The following is a 15,184-nucleotide window of genomic DNA, read 5'->3' as shown; positions in this document are numbered from 1 at the left end:
TACGACATCTACTACTACTACTACTACTACTACTACTACTACTACTACTACTACTGCTACTACTACTACTACTACTGCTGCTGCTGCTGCTACTACTACTGCTGCTGCTGCTGCTACTACTACTACTACTACTACTACTGCTGCTGCTACTACTACTACTACTACTACTGCTGCTGCTGCTGCTGCTACTACTACTACTACTACTATTACTGCTACTGCTACTACCACTATTACTTCATTTTGGCAGTGGGGTAGCCTAGTGGTTAAAGCGTTCGCTCGTCACTTCGAGCACTCGGGTTCGATTCCCCACATGGGCACCATGTGTAAAGCCCATTTCTGGTGTCCCTCGCCGTGATATTGCTGGAATATTGCCAAAAGCGGTATAAAACTGTACACTCAGTTTGTACCATGGCCACTACTAAAACTGCTACATGGACAGGCTGTTGGCAATCGTGGGCACCATAGTCGTGTTCCGCCATGCTGACACAACACCAGTCGGAAGTCCGACCTAAAGCACTCTGTTATGGTGGAGATTGGTAGTCAGTACCACAGTTGTACGAGCCGCCTCGATACACTGGCCAGACAATTGAATTAGTGTAAATTTACACAGACAATGAAGTAAATCCCTGGACACGGAACTTTGTTGTCAGAGTCAATAACATCCCCGCGTCTCTAACAACACGACAACATAGCTGTGTGCTGCTCCATCTTCAGACACCCCCGTGATGCCGGCTACAGGGTAGAGGGGATCGACTCACTCCCCTCATGTAAAGTAACGTTTATAACAGTGTCACAAGCTGACTCAGGTGGGGACCGATTCTTTGTGCGGAAACTATTCACACACGTTCATTTATGACGGCCACCATCCAAATCCCGGGCTATTAACAGGTCGGGGTCTTGGTATACATTATTTGTCGACTAAAAGTCAACCCCTGTTAATCTGAGCGATGCTGCTCCCATAGAAGCCGTCTGTAATACCGAATTTCGGATTATTTCCTTATTTCCAGTTTAACGGGCTCAGCGTGGATGCGGTTTCAGTCTAAGAGACTTTCTGTGTTGGCTCGACCTGAAGTTACTTTTGTATTTAACAAATGGAATGTCACGGTTTCTCTATAACATATAGATATTGTATGCGTGTACGTGCGTGCGTGCGTGCGTTTATATTAATGTATATGTGCACATTTATAGTCTAAGTATAGTAAATCACATACCACTGACCTCTAATACATTTACAACACGGTTTTAAATGAATAATGTTCACTGCCACGTCAAACATGCTTCCACATCATCATCATCATCATCATCATCATCGTCGTCGTCGTCGTCATCATCATCATCATCATCATCATCATCATCATCATCATCACCATCATCACCATCATCATCACCATCATCATCATCATCATCATCATCATCATCACCATCATCATCATCGTCATCACCGTCACCATCATCACCATCATCATCATCATCATCATCATGATTGCCCTCGTCGTCGCCTTCATCTCTATCACTTTCATTGTCGTAAAATAGCCTAAAAAGTGTCCTAAAGTCTAAAACAATACTTGAGGTTATTTAAACATATTAAACCTTTGAATGAGATACATGTACAATATGAACTGAAAACTGTTTCCAAAACTCTCACCATCCCACGAGTATTCCCGTGCAAAGGGTTAGAAGCCTTCCATAAATCTGCCCTTATTAGGAGGAAGAAAACTTAAGAGATATTGACCCTATGTCAGATCTGTGTACACATAATGCATCTTACCAATATATCACTCTCATCTAAAAGGTTGATGTATAATATATATCAATAAGACGGAGATATCGAAGACTCACCTGGACGTTTCTCGTTTGTCTAAAAATACCTCAAAGACATAAATCTCGCGACATTGTTGTCGTGTGTAAGCGTGTGCTACCTTTAATTAAACCTGAAATACCTACGATGTCTGAAGGGCCACCTGAGACATATATGTTTGTTATGTTGACATTTATTACTATGCTGAGCACGTGCCATTAGACAGGGCATGTATGTGGGAGTTGTGGCTTTTAGTATCAACCTGATAACACATGGCCCTGCATACATGTAGACCTGTGGTACCAGTCAGCTGATGTAGGAGTTTGTCTTCCTAGACTTTCACTGTTTTAACTGACATTATGCTAGATGGAGTTAATTTATTTCGCTGTGTGTGATCAACTGGAATTTGGGTTTTTATTAATATAATTACTTAAAACAAAGAAGTTGTATTAGGTTTCTGAAGGACGTTTGGATGAATGAATAAATCATTTTGAATATTGGTGATGTTTTGGGGGCATGTGTAGTCATGTGGGGACATATATTCAAACCACCGTTTGTCTGAAGAAGCCGAATCAGGATCAGACAAAGGATCTAACGGTACGTGTGACTAGCAGTACAGAGGATCACTGAGCGATGGCATGGAGAGATGCAACAGTGTTTACGGTAAATCATCTATTTGTAGGCGACACATCTTCCTTGTCACCAGGGGTCGCTTCACAACGCCAAACATTGCACCGAAATGCATAATTCATTTTTATTATGTATTCCAGTTATGTTTGTGTGTGTTTATTACAGGTGGCACGGGTGGTCATGTCGTATCAAGCACAGTGGCTCTTTGGAGCGTGCTAGAAACATACAGTTGTGAGGTCGAATCCCAGATGCGTTCATATCTCGAAGCAATTAGCATATTATTGAGGATTTCGTCACAGTGGTAAACATCGGATACCGTCTTGAGAGGATTTCCTCCAACATCGATCTGACACGCCAACATATACCTTAAATACCCAACAACACAACAACACCGTACACACTTAAACCTTAAGGGGCGGTTGGGTAGCCGAGTGGTTACAGCGTTCGCTCGTCACGCCGAAGACGTTCTATTCCCCACATGGGTACGATGGGTGAAGCCCATTTCTGGTGTCCCCCACCTTGATTTTGCTGGAATATTGCTAAAAGCGGAGTAAAACCCAACTCACTCACTCACTGAATCCATAAACGGTAATTACGCCCAATTACCGGGTAAAGGAAGGTATACACCCACGTGTGATGTGGTCCAACACGATGGCTACAGCATTGTGTTGATGTGTGATGAACCGGTCCCCATTTTCCCTAACTAACGTTAATAATCAGAACCCGGGTTCGAATCCCCACATGGGTACAATGTGTGAAGCCCATTTCTAGTGTCCCCCGCCGTGATATTGCTGGAATGATGCTAAAAGCGGCGTAAAACTAAACTCACTCACTCACTCGCTCACTTTAACCTTAAACAGTAACTGCATACGTTGCTGCAGCTGTTGTGACACTCAACTTCCTACATCTTCCACTGAGTAAATGTCAAACCATCTGAGTTACACGTTTCGTCGCCATTCACTGTGACGTGCAGATATCATTCTTGATTTACAAATCAAAATGGAATTATTTGTGATTGCTTAACTAATTTATCATTTCGCCATATTGTGCGTACCACTGTCCGCTGCCTTTACTGATGAAATGCGAAATTCAAATCGACTATCGTCTAAGATGTCATTTACAGTTTCACCCTCTCTGAGAATCAAGTGCCTAGGTTGAGTTGAGTTGAGTTGGGTTTTGCGTCACATCGGCATTATTCCAGCCATATAGTGACGAGAACTAGTTTGCATTAATAAACATTGTAAGTACGTACTCGGAATGAGTTTTATTTCAAGAACATATATTCATTACATTGTCATTTAAAAGCAGAAGAAGTATAAGCATCAAATTTAAAGGCAGGCAATTTGTTAGTCACATTTCACAGTTACAATTTATGATAGTTACATTTCACAGTTACAATTTATGATACAGATCAACTTCCCTCAGGTAGTTCACTATCAGATGAGCGCTCACGCGGGAGAACAGATCTTTAGGTTTGTTGCATCATAATGTGAGTCCCTTGCAGACGATAAGTCCACGCATTCATGCAGAATCCTCGGACAATGAAATGTCTCCGACGTTTCAAACAGTTGACATGTGATTTCAGACGCGAGGATACTACGACAGAGAACCATATTCAATTGCTAAATTCCTTCAAATATCACGCCCTATCAACGACACCATCTATACTTCTTCATAACGCATGACCGTCGACTTGTACAAACGTCTGCTTCAGCTGCGGCCAAGCGGCGTTATCTGGATGGAGTTGTGTACCATGGCGACTCTGGCTACAGAAAGCTGACCAAGTTATCTACAGATGCAGGGGGAAAGGTTCTGTGTCAGCTCCTCCGTGGGGATGATGTGTTGTCAGATATCATCACATAAATGCCATTTCATCAATGTACATTCGAATGAGTCGACGTGACACAGTGAGTGAGTGAGTGAGTGAGTGAGTGAGTGAGTGAGTGAGTGAGTGAGTGAGTGGAGCCAGCCAGTCAGCTTGTCAGTCAGTTGAACGATTGCACGTTTGGGTTTCACAAAATCAAAGATTTTTCATCGAATCGTTATTGCTATAAATACTATCAATGTATCTGCTATTCGGAATTCATCGAACAGTTAGATGAGGAAGTGTAGTTGATAAAACAATTGCAAGTTATCTCTTGGCTACCATCATGTCGTTGAAAATAAACCTTAAAATAAACAATTTTGAGACCACTTTAGTTTGAAAGTATAGTTTCACATAGTGCGACCTTATTGTCTTAACGTAAACATCTTGACGAACCAATAATCGATCTTCCTTTTAAATCGGTAAAACCCTGACCAAATGTTATTTTGATATGATATTGTAACAGGATCTTCTCAGTCCTTTCTTTTACCCTCGTAATAAAGCAACACGGCAGACATACTACACGACTATCAACACCGTCACAGTGACACATAGTCTCCACAGATTCATTACTTCAAAGTCAGGATATGGATTCCAGTATAGATAAGGTCTCCAGTGCCTCGTCATGGGCTAAGGAGCTGACTAAACGAGGTTCGGGTTCCGTCAATGTCTGCTGTGGTGGTCCTCAGATCGGTGCTGACGCAGACCACATGAAACACAAAATATACTTCTGGGTCCAGATGAGTGAAGGGAGCTTTAATTCTGCCAATTTCAATCTGTCATCTTCTTAATATTCATATTGATCAGATCGGTTGGTTTTCACTGACGAAGAAGATGACTTCTCAGCGGGGGATAATTGTTAAATCGATGACTGTGCACATCCAACTTCGAGTGGAAGTTTCGGTCCATCATTAGAAACGAGCCCCCCCTCAAGGGGAAACTGTCTCGCCGACTACACAGAACTACGTCTTCTTCATCTGCCGCGGCAGCACTACATTCTTGGTGGAAGGTGACACAAGATGGAGGGGCGTGATAAGGAGATGTGAATTATTCATACGCTTCCGTTGTCGTCTGCGTGTTGTGTATGAAATGACGGTTGATAGATCTGAGGTTTGCGTGAATTATAGATGGGTATTGTTGTTGCCGATGTCGTACTCTAGCCTCACAGAACCGCTGTCTCAGAGTGGCATTACGTTGTGATTGATGGGTTTTTAAAAACCTAGGGTTCTACTGTCTAATCAGAAATGGCAGGAAAATTGGTTACTCTTTTGAATCAAGGATCCCAGCCTCAGATTTAATGTATTTGCTGTGGAACTGTGTGCACAATGTCGTATGCTTCCCAAACAAAACACTACTTATAAAGCGATGCCAGAGATCTCCCGTTAGGCTAGTGGGTTTCACCATGCAGAACTTGGGCCACCATCGTCATTTGACTTTCATATAATTTCAGTCTTAACCGCTCTGATCAAAATGAAAAAAAACAAACAAATTTCAAAGCAGTTTTGACTCACTCACTCATCCCAACAACCCACTCAGACACTTACTAGTCCACGGACGTTACTGTGAATGAAGATGACCTTTCACAGAGATTCAGTAAATAAGACACCACAGCTCTTGTTTATTCGAGATACCACTGGACTGATCGCAAGGCACGCACGTCCATCAAAACATTTGAGGATGTATTTAAATGGGACATTAAATTCACAAATGAATATATTCATCGCTTGCAACTGAGCTTCTTGTTTGATTGTTAAATCGTATTCTAATGGCTGAACAGATCGATTTTCAGCTGTTGGTTTGAATATAGGGCTATAGTGCTGCAACGTATGTGGAGAGTGATTGATTGTGAGTTATACGTCACCCAATGCATGTCCACTACGCCCTTGATGGACTCCCAGGCTGTGCTACATATATTGACAGCGATCTTGGGGCTACAACTGTCCATTATGTAGCGTCAGCGTTAGAGGCTGGGGTTTAAGGTCGCGTCAGTGTTAGAGACTGGGGTTTAAGGTCGCGCGTCAGTTAGCGGCTGGGGTTTAAGGTCGCACTTTGTGCAGCAAGACCCCTGACGGCTAGAAGCGGTGTGTGGGTGGTCAGTCTTAGTCGATAGCCAGTCATCGTACCGTGACAGCGACACGGTGTCATAGGATCAACCCCTTGATTGTTTGGTTCATAGTCGATTACTTAGTACATACTGACGTCATATACCGTCATTGCGGAGTATGTGTTGAACAAACAAACAAACAGAACACCAAAACATACAAACAAACAAACAAACAAACAAATACAACAGCAAACCCAACCTAACAAACTAAATAACACACTAATACAGACGAGACGGGTCTCTCACAACGTCCTTGTATAATTGTAGGCACAGGTGTGGACTCGTCCATTACAACAATCTTCCCCAGGTCGAAATATTGCCATTTATGTGTAACATTGTGTATAAGAGTATACAGTGTGTAGGGTGTGGATATGATGTGTCTACGATATTTGAAGAATATGTATAGGATGTGTAGATGATATGTCTAGGGTATTTGAAGAATATGTGTAGGATGTGTATATGATGTGTCTACGATATTTGAAGAATATGTGTAGGATGTGTAGATGATGTGTCTACGATATTTGATGAATATGTGTAGGATGTGTATATGATGTGTCTACGATATTTGAAGATTATGTGTAGGATGTGTATATGATGTGTCTACGATATTTGAAAAATATGTTTAGGATGTGTATATGATGTGTCTACGATATTTGAAGCATATGTTTAGGATGTGTATATGATGTGTCTACGGTATTTGATGAATATGTGTAGGATGTGTATATGATGTGTCTACGATATTTGAAGAATATATGTAGGGTGTGTATACGATGTGTCTACGATATTTGAAGAATATGTTTAGGATGTATGTAATGATATATGTAGGGTATTTGAAGAATATGTGTAGGATGTGTATATGGTATGTATACGATATTTGAAGAATATGTGTAGGGTGTGTATATGATGTGTCTACGATATTTGATGAATATATGCAGGATGTGTATATGATGTGTCTACGATATTTGAAACATATGTGTAGGATGTGTATATGATGTGTCTACGGTATTTGATGAATATGTGTAGGATGTGTATATGATGTGTCTACGATATTTGAAGAATATATGTAGGGTGTGTAGACGATGTGTCTACGATATTTGAAGAATATGTGTAGGATGTGTGTAATGATATATGTAGGGTATTTGAAGAATATGTGTAGGATGTGTATATGGTATGTATACGATATTTGAAGAATATGTGTAGGGTGTGTATATGATGTGTCTACGATATTTGAAGCATATGTTTAGGATGTGTATATGATGTGTCTACGATATTTGATGAATATGTGTAGGATGTGTATATGATGTGTCTACGATATTTGAAGCATATGTTTAGGATGTGTATATGATGTGTCTACGGTATTTGATGAATATGTGTAGGATGTGTATATGATGTGTCTACGATATTTGAAGAATATATGTAGGGTGTGTAGACGATGTGTCTACGATATTTGAAGAATATTTGTAGGATGTGTGTAATGATATATGTAGGGTATTTGAAGAATATGTGTAGGATGTGTATATGGTATGTATACGATATTTGAAGAATATGTGTAGGGTGTGTATATGATGTGTATACGATATTTGATGAATATGTGTAAGATGTGTATATGATGTGTCTACAATATTTGAAGAATATGTGTAGGATGTGTATATCGTATGTGTAAGATATTTGAAGAGTATATGTAGGATGTGTATATGATGTATCTACGATGTTTGTAGGAGTATGTGAGTGAGTGATTAAGTGAGTTTAGTTTTAGCTGTTAGCAATATTCCTGAAATCTCAAGGCGGGGCCACCAGAAAAGGGCATTATACTGAACCAGTGTTCGAGAACTAGGAAGTCGAAAATATTCCTACAGCATGATGGCGAGCTGTTAGTATTCGCACATCTGGACCATACAATACAGTGATTGTTTCTAACTTCAATCAGCCACGGGACGTACCAACCACGCCCCCCGAGCCTGACCACCAATTGAAGTTTGACTTCAAAAACGTATATTGGTTATCTGGTCGTGCGCAGTGTGGGGTGCCGTAAGGTCGTGTGTTCGAACCCATGATTGCATTAAAGTATGATTTCAGGTTTATCAGCGCTGTGCCCGTGGTTCGTGGCTCGTGGCTCGTGGCTCGTGGCTTAATGAAATGACACAGTTCGTTTTTATTGTTCAAAAATAAAAATAAATATAAATTTAAACGTTACTAAGGAGCTGTCATGTATTATAGGCGAGAGGTGACATGACGTTGCTTCATAAAAAAATCACACAAAAAGAGACAAAAGTCAGTAACCACCACGGGTCCATTTTCAGCATCGGTGAAGCATCAGTTTGCGTATTGTCGAGTTAAACATCAAAGGGCAGACATCCCAGTAATGTAAAGGTTGGATCTGAATAAGATAGCAGCAGACATAGTGCATTGCAAACGTCAACCGAAAGTTTTCGGTAATTGAACATTTTCCGCTCACATTCATAGCAAACACAAAGCATTCAGGTTAATAGGTCGTCTCGAGCCGTTGCTGTTTGTTAGTTCGATTTGCTTCAGATGAATAAGTAACTGTATTCATTAATGTTAACGGCAGCTAAAACAGAAGCCTCGGAGGCTGTGATTTCCCAGAGGAGGCGGGAGGGGATCGAACCTCTACCTTCCGCTCTCCCGGTGGACGCTCTATCCACTAGATCACGGAGGCGGGAGGGGATCGAACCTCGACCTTCCGCTCTCCGGGTGGACGCTCTATCCACTAGATCACGGAGGCGGCCAGGAGATCGAACCTCGACCTTCAGCTCTCCGGGCGGACGTTCTATCCACAAACAAATTTCAAAGCAGTTTTGACTCACTCACTCATCCCAACAACCCACTCAGACACTTACTAGTCCACGGACGTTACTGTGAATGAAGATGACCTTTTCACAGAGATTCAGTAAATACACCACAGCTCTTGTTTATTCGAGATACCACTGGCCTGATCGCAAGGCACGCACGTCCATCAAAACATTTGAGCATGTATTTAAATGGGACATTAAATTCACAAATGAATATATTCATCGCTTGCAACTGAGCTTCTTGTTTGATTGTTAAATCGTATTCTAATGGCTGAACAGATCGATTTTCAGCTGTTGGTTTGAATATAGGGCTACAGTGCTGCAACGTATGTGGAGAGTGATTGATTGTGAGTTATACGTCACCCGATGCATGTCCACTACTCCCTTGGTGGACTCCCAGGCTGTGCTACATATATTGACAGCGATCTTGGGGCTACAACTGTCCATTATGTAGCGTCAGCGTTAGAGGCTGGGGTTTAAGGTCGCGTCAGTGTTAGAGGCTGGGGTTTAAGGTCGCGTTAGCGCTACGGCCACTGTGTGCAGCAAGACCCTGACGGCTAGAAGTTGTGTGTGGGGTGGTCAGTCTTAGTCGATAGCCAGTCATCGTACCGTGACAGCGACACGGTGTCATAGGATCAACCCCTTGATTGTTTGGTTCATAGTCGATTACTTAGTACATACTGACGTCATATACCGTCATTGCGGAGTATGTGTTGAACAAACAAACAAACAGAACACCAAAACATACAAACAAACAAACAAACAAATACAACAGCAAACCCAACCTAACAAACTCAATAACACGCCAATACAGACGAGACGTGTCTCTGACAACGTCCTTGTATAATTGTAGGCACAGGTGTGGACTCGTCCATTACAACAATCTTCCCCAGGTCGAAATTTTGCCATTTATGTGTAACATTGTGTATGAGAGTATACAGTGTGTAGGGTGTGGATATGATGTGTCTACGATATTTGAAGAATATGTGTAGGATGTATGTAATGATATATCTAGGGTATTTGAAGAATATGTCTAGCATGTGTAGATGATGTGTCTACGATATTTGAAGAATATGTGTAGGATGTGTAGATGATGTGTCTACGATATTTGAAGAATATGTGTAGGATGTGTATATGATGTGTCTACGATATTTGAAAAATATGTGTAGGATGTGTAGATGATGTGTTTTCGATATTTGATGAATATGTGTAGGATGTGTAGATGATGTGTCTACGATATTTGATGAATATGTGTAGGATGTATGTAATGATATATCTAGGGTATTTGAAGAATATGTCTAGCATGTGTAGATGATGTGTCTACGATATTTGAAGAATATGTGTAGGATGTGTAGATGATGTGTCTACGATATTTGAAGAATACGTGTAGGATGTGTATATGATGTGTCTACGATATTTGAAAAATATGTGTAGGATGTGTAGATGATGTGTTTTCGATATTTGATGAATATGTGTAGGATGAGTAGATGATGTGTCTACGATATTTGAAGAATACGTGTAGAATGTGTATATCATGTGTCTACGATATTTGAAAAATATGTGTGGGATGTGTAGATGATGTCTACGATATTTGAAGCAGTTTAGATGTATGATGTCTACGGTATTTGGATGAATATGTAGGATGTGATGTGTCTACGATATTTGATGAATATGTGTAGGATGTGTATATGATGTGTCTACGATATTTGATGAATATGTTTAGGATGTGTATATGATGTATCTACGATAATTGATGAATATGTGTAGGATGTGTGTAATGATATATGTAGGGTATTTGAAGAATATGTGTAGGATGTGTATATCGTATGTAAGATATTTGAAGAGTATATGTAGGATGTGTATATGATGTATCTACGATGTTTGTAGGAGTATGTGAGTGAGTGATTAAGTGAGTTTAGTTTTAGCTGTTAGCAATATTCCTGCAATCTCAAGGCGGGGCCACCAGAAAAGGGCATTATACTGAACCAGTGTTCGAGAACTAGGAAGTCGAAAATATTCCTACAGCATGATGGCGAGCTGTTAGTATTCGCACATCTGGACCATACAATACAGTGATTGTTTCTAACTTCAATCAGCCACGGGACGTACCAACCACGCCCCCGAGCCTGACCACCAATTGAAGTTTGACTTCAAAAACGTATATTGGTTATCTGGTCGTGCGCAGTGTGGGGTGCCGTAAGGTCGTGTGTTCGAACCCATGATTCCATTAAAGTATGATTTCAGGTTTATCAGCGCTGTGCCCATGGTTCGTGGCTCGTGGCTAAATGAAAAATGACACAGTTCGTTTTATTGTTCAAAAAATAAAATAAATATAAATTTAAACGTTACTCAGGAGCTGTCATGTATTATAGACGAGAGGTGACATGACGTTGCTTCATAAAAAAATCACACAAAAAGAGACAAAAGTCAGTAACCACCACGGGTCCATTTTCAGCATCGGTGAGGCATCAGTTTGCGTATTGTCGAGTTAAACATCAAAGGGCAGACATCCCAGTAATGTAAAGGTTGGATCTGAATAAGATAGCAGCAGACATAGTGCATTGCAAATGTCAACCGAAAGTTTTCGGTAATTGAACATTTTCCGCTCACATTCATCGCAAACACAAAGCATTCAGGGTAATAGGTCGTCTCGAGCCGTTGCTGTTTGTTAGTTCGATTTGCTTCAGATGAATAAGTAACTGTATTCATTAATGTTAACGGCAGCTAAAACAGAAGCCTCGGAGGCTGTGATTTCCCGAGGGGCTGTGGGTTACGCTGATACCACACCTTGGAAACAACACAGTTATAAAGGACAGATCAGCAGGAACAACGTGTGTACTTTGTGGCCTCCCTACGAATGGGGAGTGAGTCAATCGGGTTCAGAGCAGCTTTGAACAACATTCTAGATTCATCAAGGCGTGTCTGCTTTTGTGTTGGAGGAACGCCCGGAGTGATGGTTGTAAGCAATTTACCTCTTTCCAGAAACCTGTGGTTACGGTATGGTAACAAATCTGGAAACGAATTTGGGGAAAATCCGTGAAATGAGGGTTAACGTTAAACACATCCTATATTGCTATAACTTACTTTTAGAATGGCACACTAAGGGCATCGAACATCTCCGGGCGGACGTTCTTTCCATTACATCACGGAGGCGGGAGGGGATCGAACCTCGACCTTCAGCTCTCCTGGCGGACGTTCTTTCCACTAGATCACGGAGGCGGGAGGGGATTGAACCTCGATCCTCCGCTCTCCGGGTGGACGCTCTATTCACTGGTCACGGAGGCGGGCAGGGGATCCAACCTCGACCTTCAGCTCTCTGGGCAGACGCTCTATTCACTAGATCACGGAGGCGGCCGGGGGATCGAACCTCGACCTTCAGCTCTCCGGGCGGACGCTCTATCCACTAGATCAAGGAGGCGGGAGGGGATCGAACCTCGACCTTCAGCTCTCCGGGCGGACGCTCTATCCACTAGATCACGGAGGCGGGAGGGGATCGAACCTCGACCTTCAGCTCTCCGGGCGGACGTTGTATCCTCTAGATCACGGAGGCGGCCAGGGGACCGGACTACCAACCTCTCGTTCCCCGGACAGACGCTCTATCCACTAGACCAGGAGGCGGCCAAAGAATCGAACCTCGACAACAACAATGAAGACGTTTCCATCACTGAGCAATATTGGCTGACAATTAGCATGAGTGATGGCGGTGCCACAACATTTGGCTAACCATACGGCTGTACCATCCCAACATTTAACTGATATTACCATTTTCATTCACTTGTCAGATCGTTCCTGTTTAAAGTACATTACACTTAGCTATGTTCTAAAGTATGAATATCTAGTCATGGCGGTCAATAATTCCCGAAGATTCGGATAAGAATTGATCCTCAGTAACCCATGCTTGTCGTAAGAGGCGATGAACGGGATCGGGTGGTCAGGCTCGCTGACTTGGTAGACACATGTCATCGTATCCCAGTTGTGTAGATAGATGCTCATGCTGTTGATCACTGGATTGTCTGGTCCAGTCTCGATTATTTACAGACCGTCGCCATATAGCTGGAATATTGCTGGGTGCGGCGTAAAACTAAACTCACACACCCAATTGCGTAGGTCGATGCTCATGCTGTTGATCACTGGATTGTCTGCTCCAGTCTCGATTATTTACAGACTGCCGCCATATATCTGGAATATTGCTGAGTGTGGCGTTAAATAACAAATTTCCATTTATGCACAGCTCGAAAGTCATGCTATTGGTGTTCACACAAGTTATATTTGTGTGCGGTAGGTTTTGACTATAAAATTGACTTCTTTATTAATATTGATACATGGTGTACTTAAATAATGGAAACCTCCGTCTTGGAGAGAATTGAAAGCCGTGTGTGCTAATGACATTACAGGTATTTCATGCAACAAGTGATTGCTTCCCGTGATCGCATGCAAGGTCAGTAACACATTGTATCTCGGTCGGGCATGAGTTCAGGAGTGTGTGTGTCGTCATCTCTACAAACCGAAACATGAGTCTCATTAACCTATTCAGACAATGACCTACCTTTCAGCCGATCCGAATTTTCTCGTGTGAAAGTGAAAATAGACATCACAAACAACTATGGTTACACTGAATTCCAATTCCTTGTTTCATAAGAAAATGGTATGTACAAATGAAGTTTAATTTTAAACTTTAAAAATATCATATTTCTATATTTTAAGGCTAGGTGTAGGCAGCATGACCGTAACCAAGATGATGAGGTCGTAAAATGATTCACAATGCATCTGGCTCACTGGTTACACCTGTTATGTATTTTGTGCTCTTGTACAGTGTATTTCATTACCGCACAATGTGATTAATATAATATCAAGTCCGTACGAGATCGCTAAACTTTTTTAGCGGCAGAGCCTTGTTGTGAGATTTCCACGATTTCCAGGTTTCTGTTTGTCAGTGCTCGCTGTACGACAGAGCACACTGCGCGACATGGACTACAAGGAGCATAGTGTTGCAATATACTAGTGCTTAGATGTATCAAATAATACTGATTAATATTTATGTATCCAGTTAAATGAATTGGTCTCAAAATTCTGGACTGGTTATTGTACTAAGTTGCGCAATAGGACGAACGCAGTCAACAGGAAACGAGACTGTTGTGTAATCAATGTTTTGACTTGACGGCACAGGGTAAAGGAAACAGCACACAAAGAGAGACATACAGGCACACACCTACACGTGGACATACAAACACAGGCACACACCTACACGTGGACATACAAACACAGGCACACACCTACACGTGGACATACAAACACAGGCACACACCTACACGTGGACATGCAAACACAGGCACACACCTACACGTGGACACACAAACACAGGCACACACCTACACGTGGACATACAAACACAGGCACACACCTACACGTGGACATACAAACACAGGCACATATACAGAAATACTGAAACGTATCAAGAGAGACACTTACTACGGGTCTACACAGGGTCACAGGCTCACACAGAAGCTCAGGTACACATGGGTATAGTCCTAAACATGTATGCACGCACACGGACACAACTAAACATAACACAGCCACACATACAGAACTGAATTTCAGGGAGGTGAAATGGTTTTACGTCGTACTTAAGAATATTTCGCTCATATGACGACGTGCATGCGTGTGTATGTGTATTTGCGGCTGCTTGTACTAGCCCAGACTTAAGCTGGTTTTATAGTGCTAGCTCACTGAGATACCATGTCGCAGTTAAGAATGAATACCCCACTCAGACACATTATACTGACTCCGAGCCGACCAGTCCTTCTTGTACCCATTAATGACGAGCGCCAGGCAGGGACCAACAAGTACCATATTTTAACGTTTTTTGGCATGACACGGCCGGGGATCAAACCCGCGACCTTCCGCTCATCGGGCGGACACTCTAACCACTACACCACGGAGGCGGCCAAGGTATCGATATCAATGTCAAAGATTGACAA

This window comes from Haliotis rubra, unplaced genomic scaffold (assembly GCF_003918875.1).
Source record: "Haliotis rubra isolate DU_JTF1 unplaced genomic scaffold, ASM391887v1 Scf827, whole genome shotgun sequence".
Lineage (NCBI taxonomy): Eukaryota > Metazoa > Mollusca > Gastropoda > Lepetellida > Haliotidae > Haliotis > Haliotis rubra.
Note: the sequence above shows the minus strand (reverse complement) of the source record.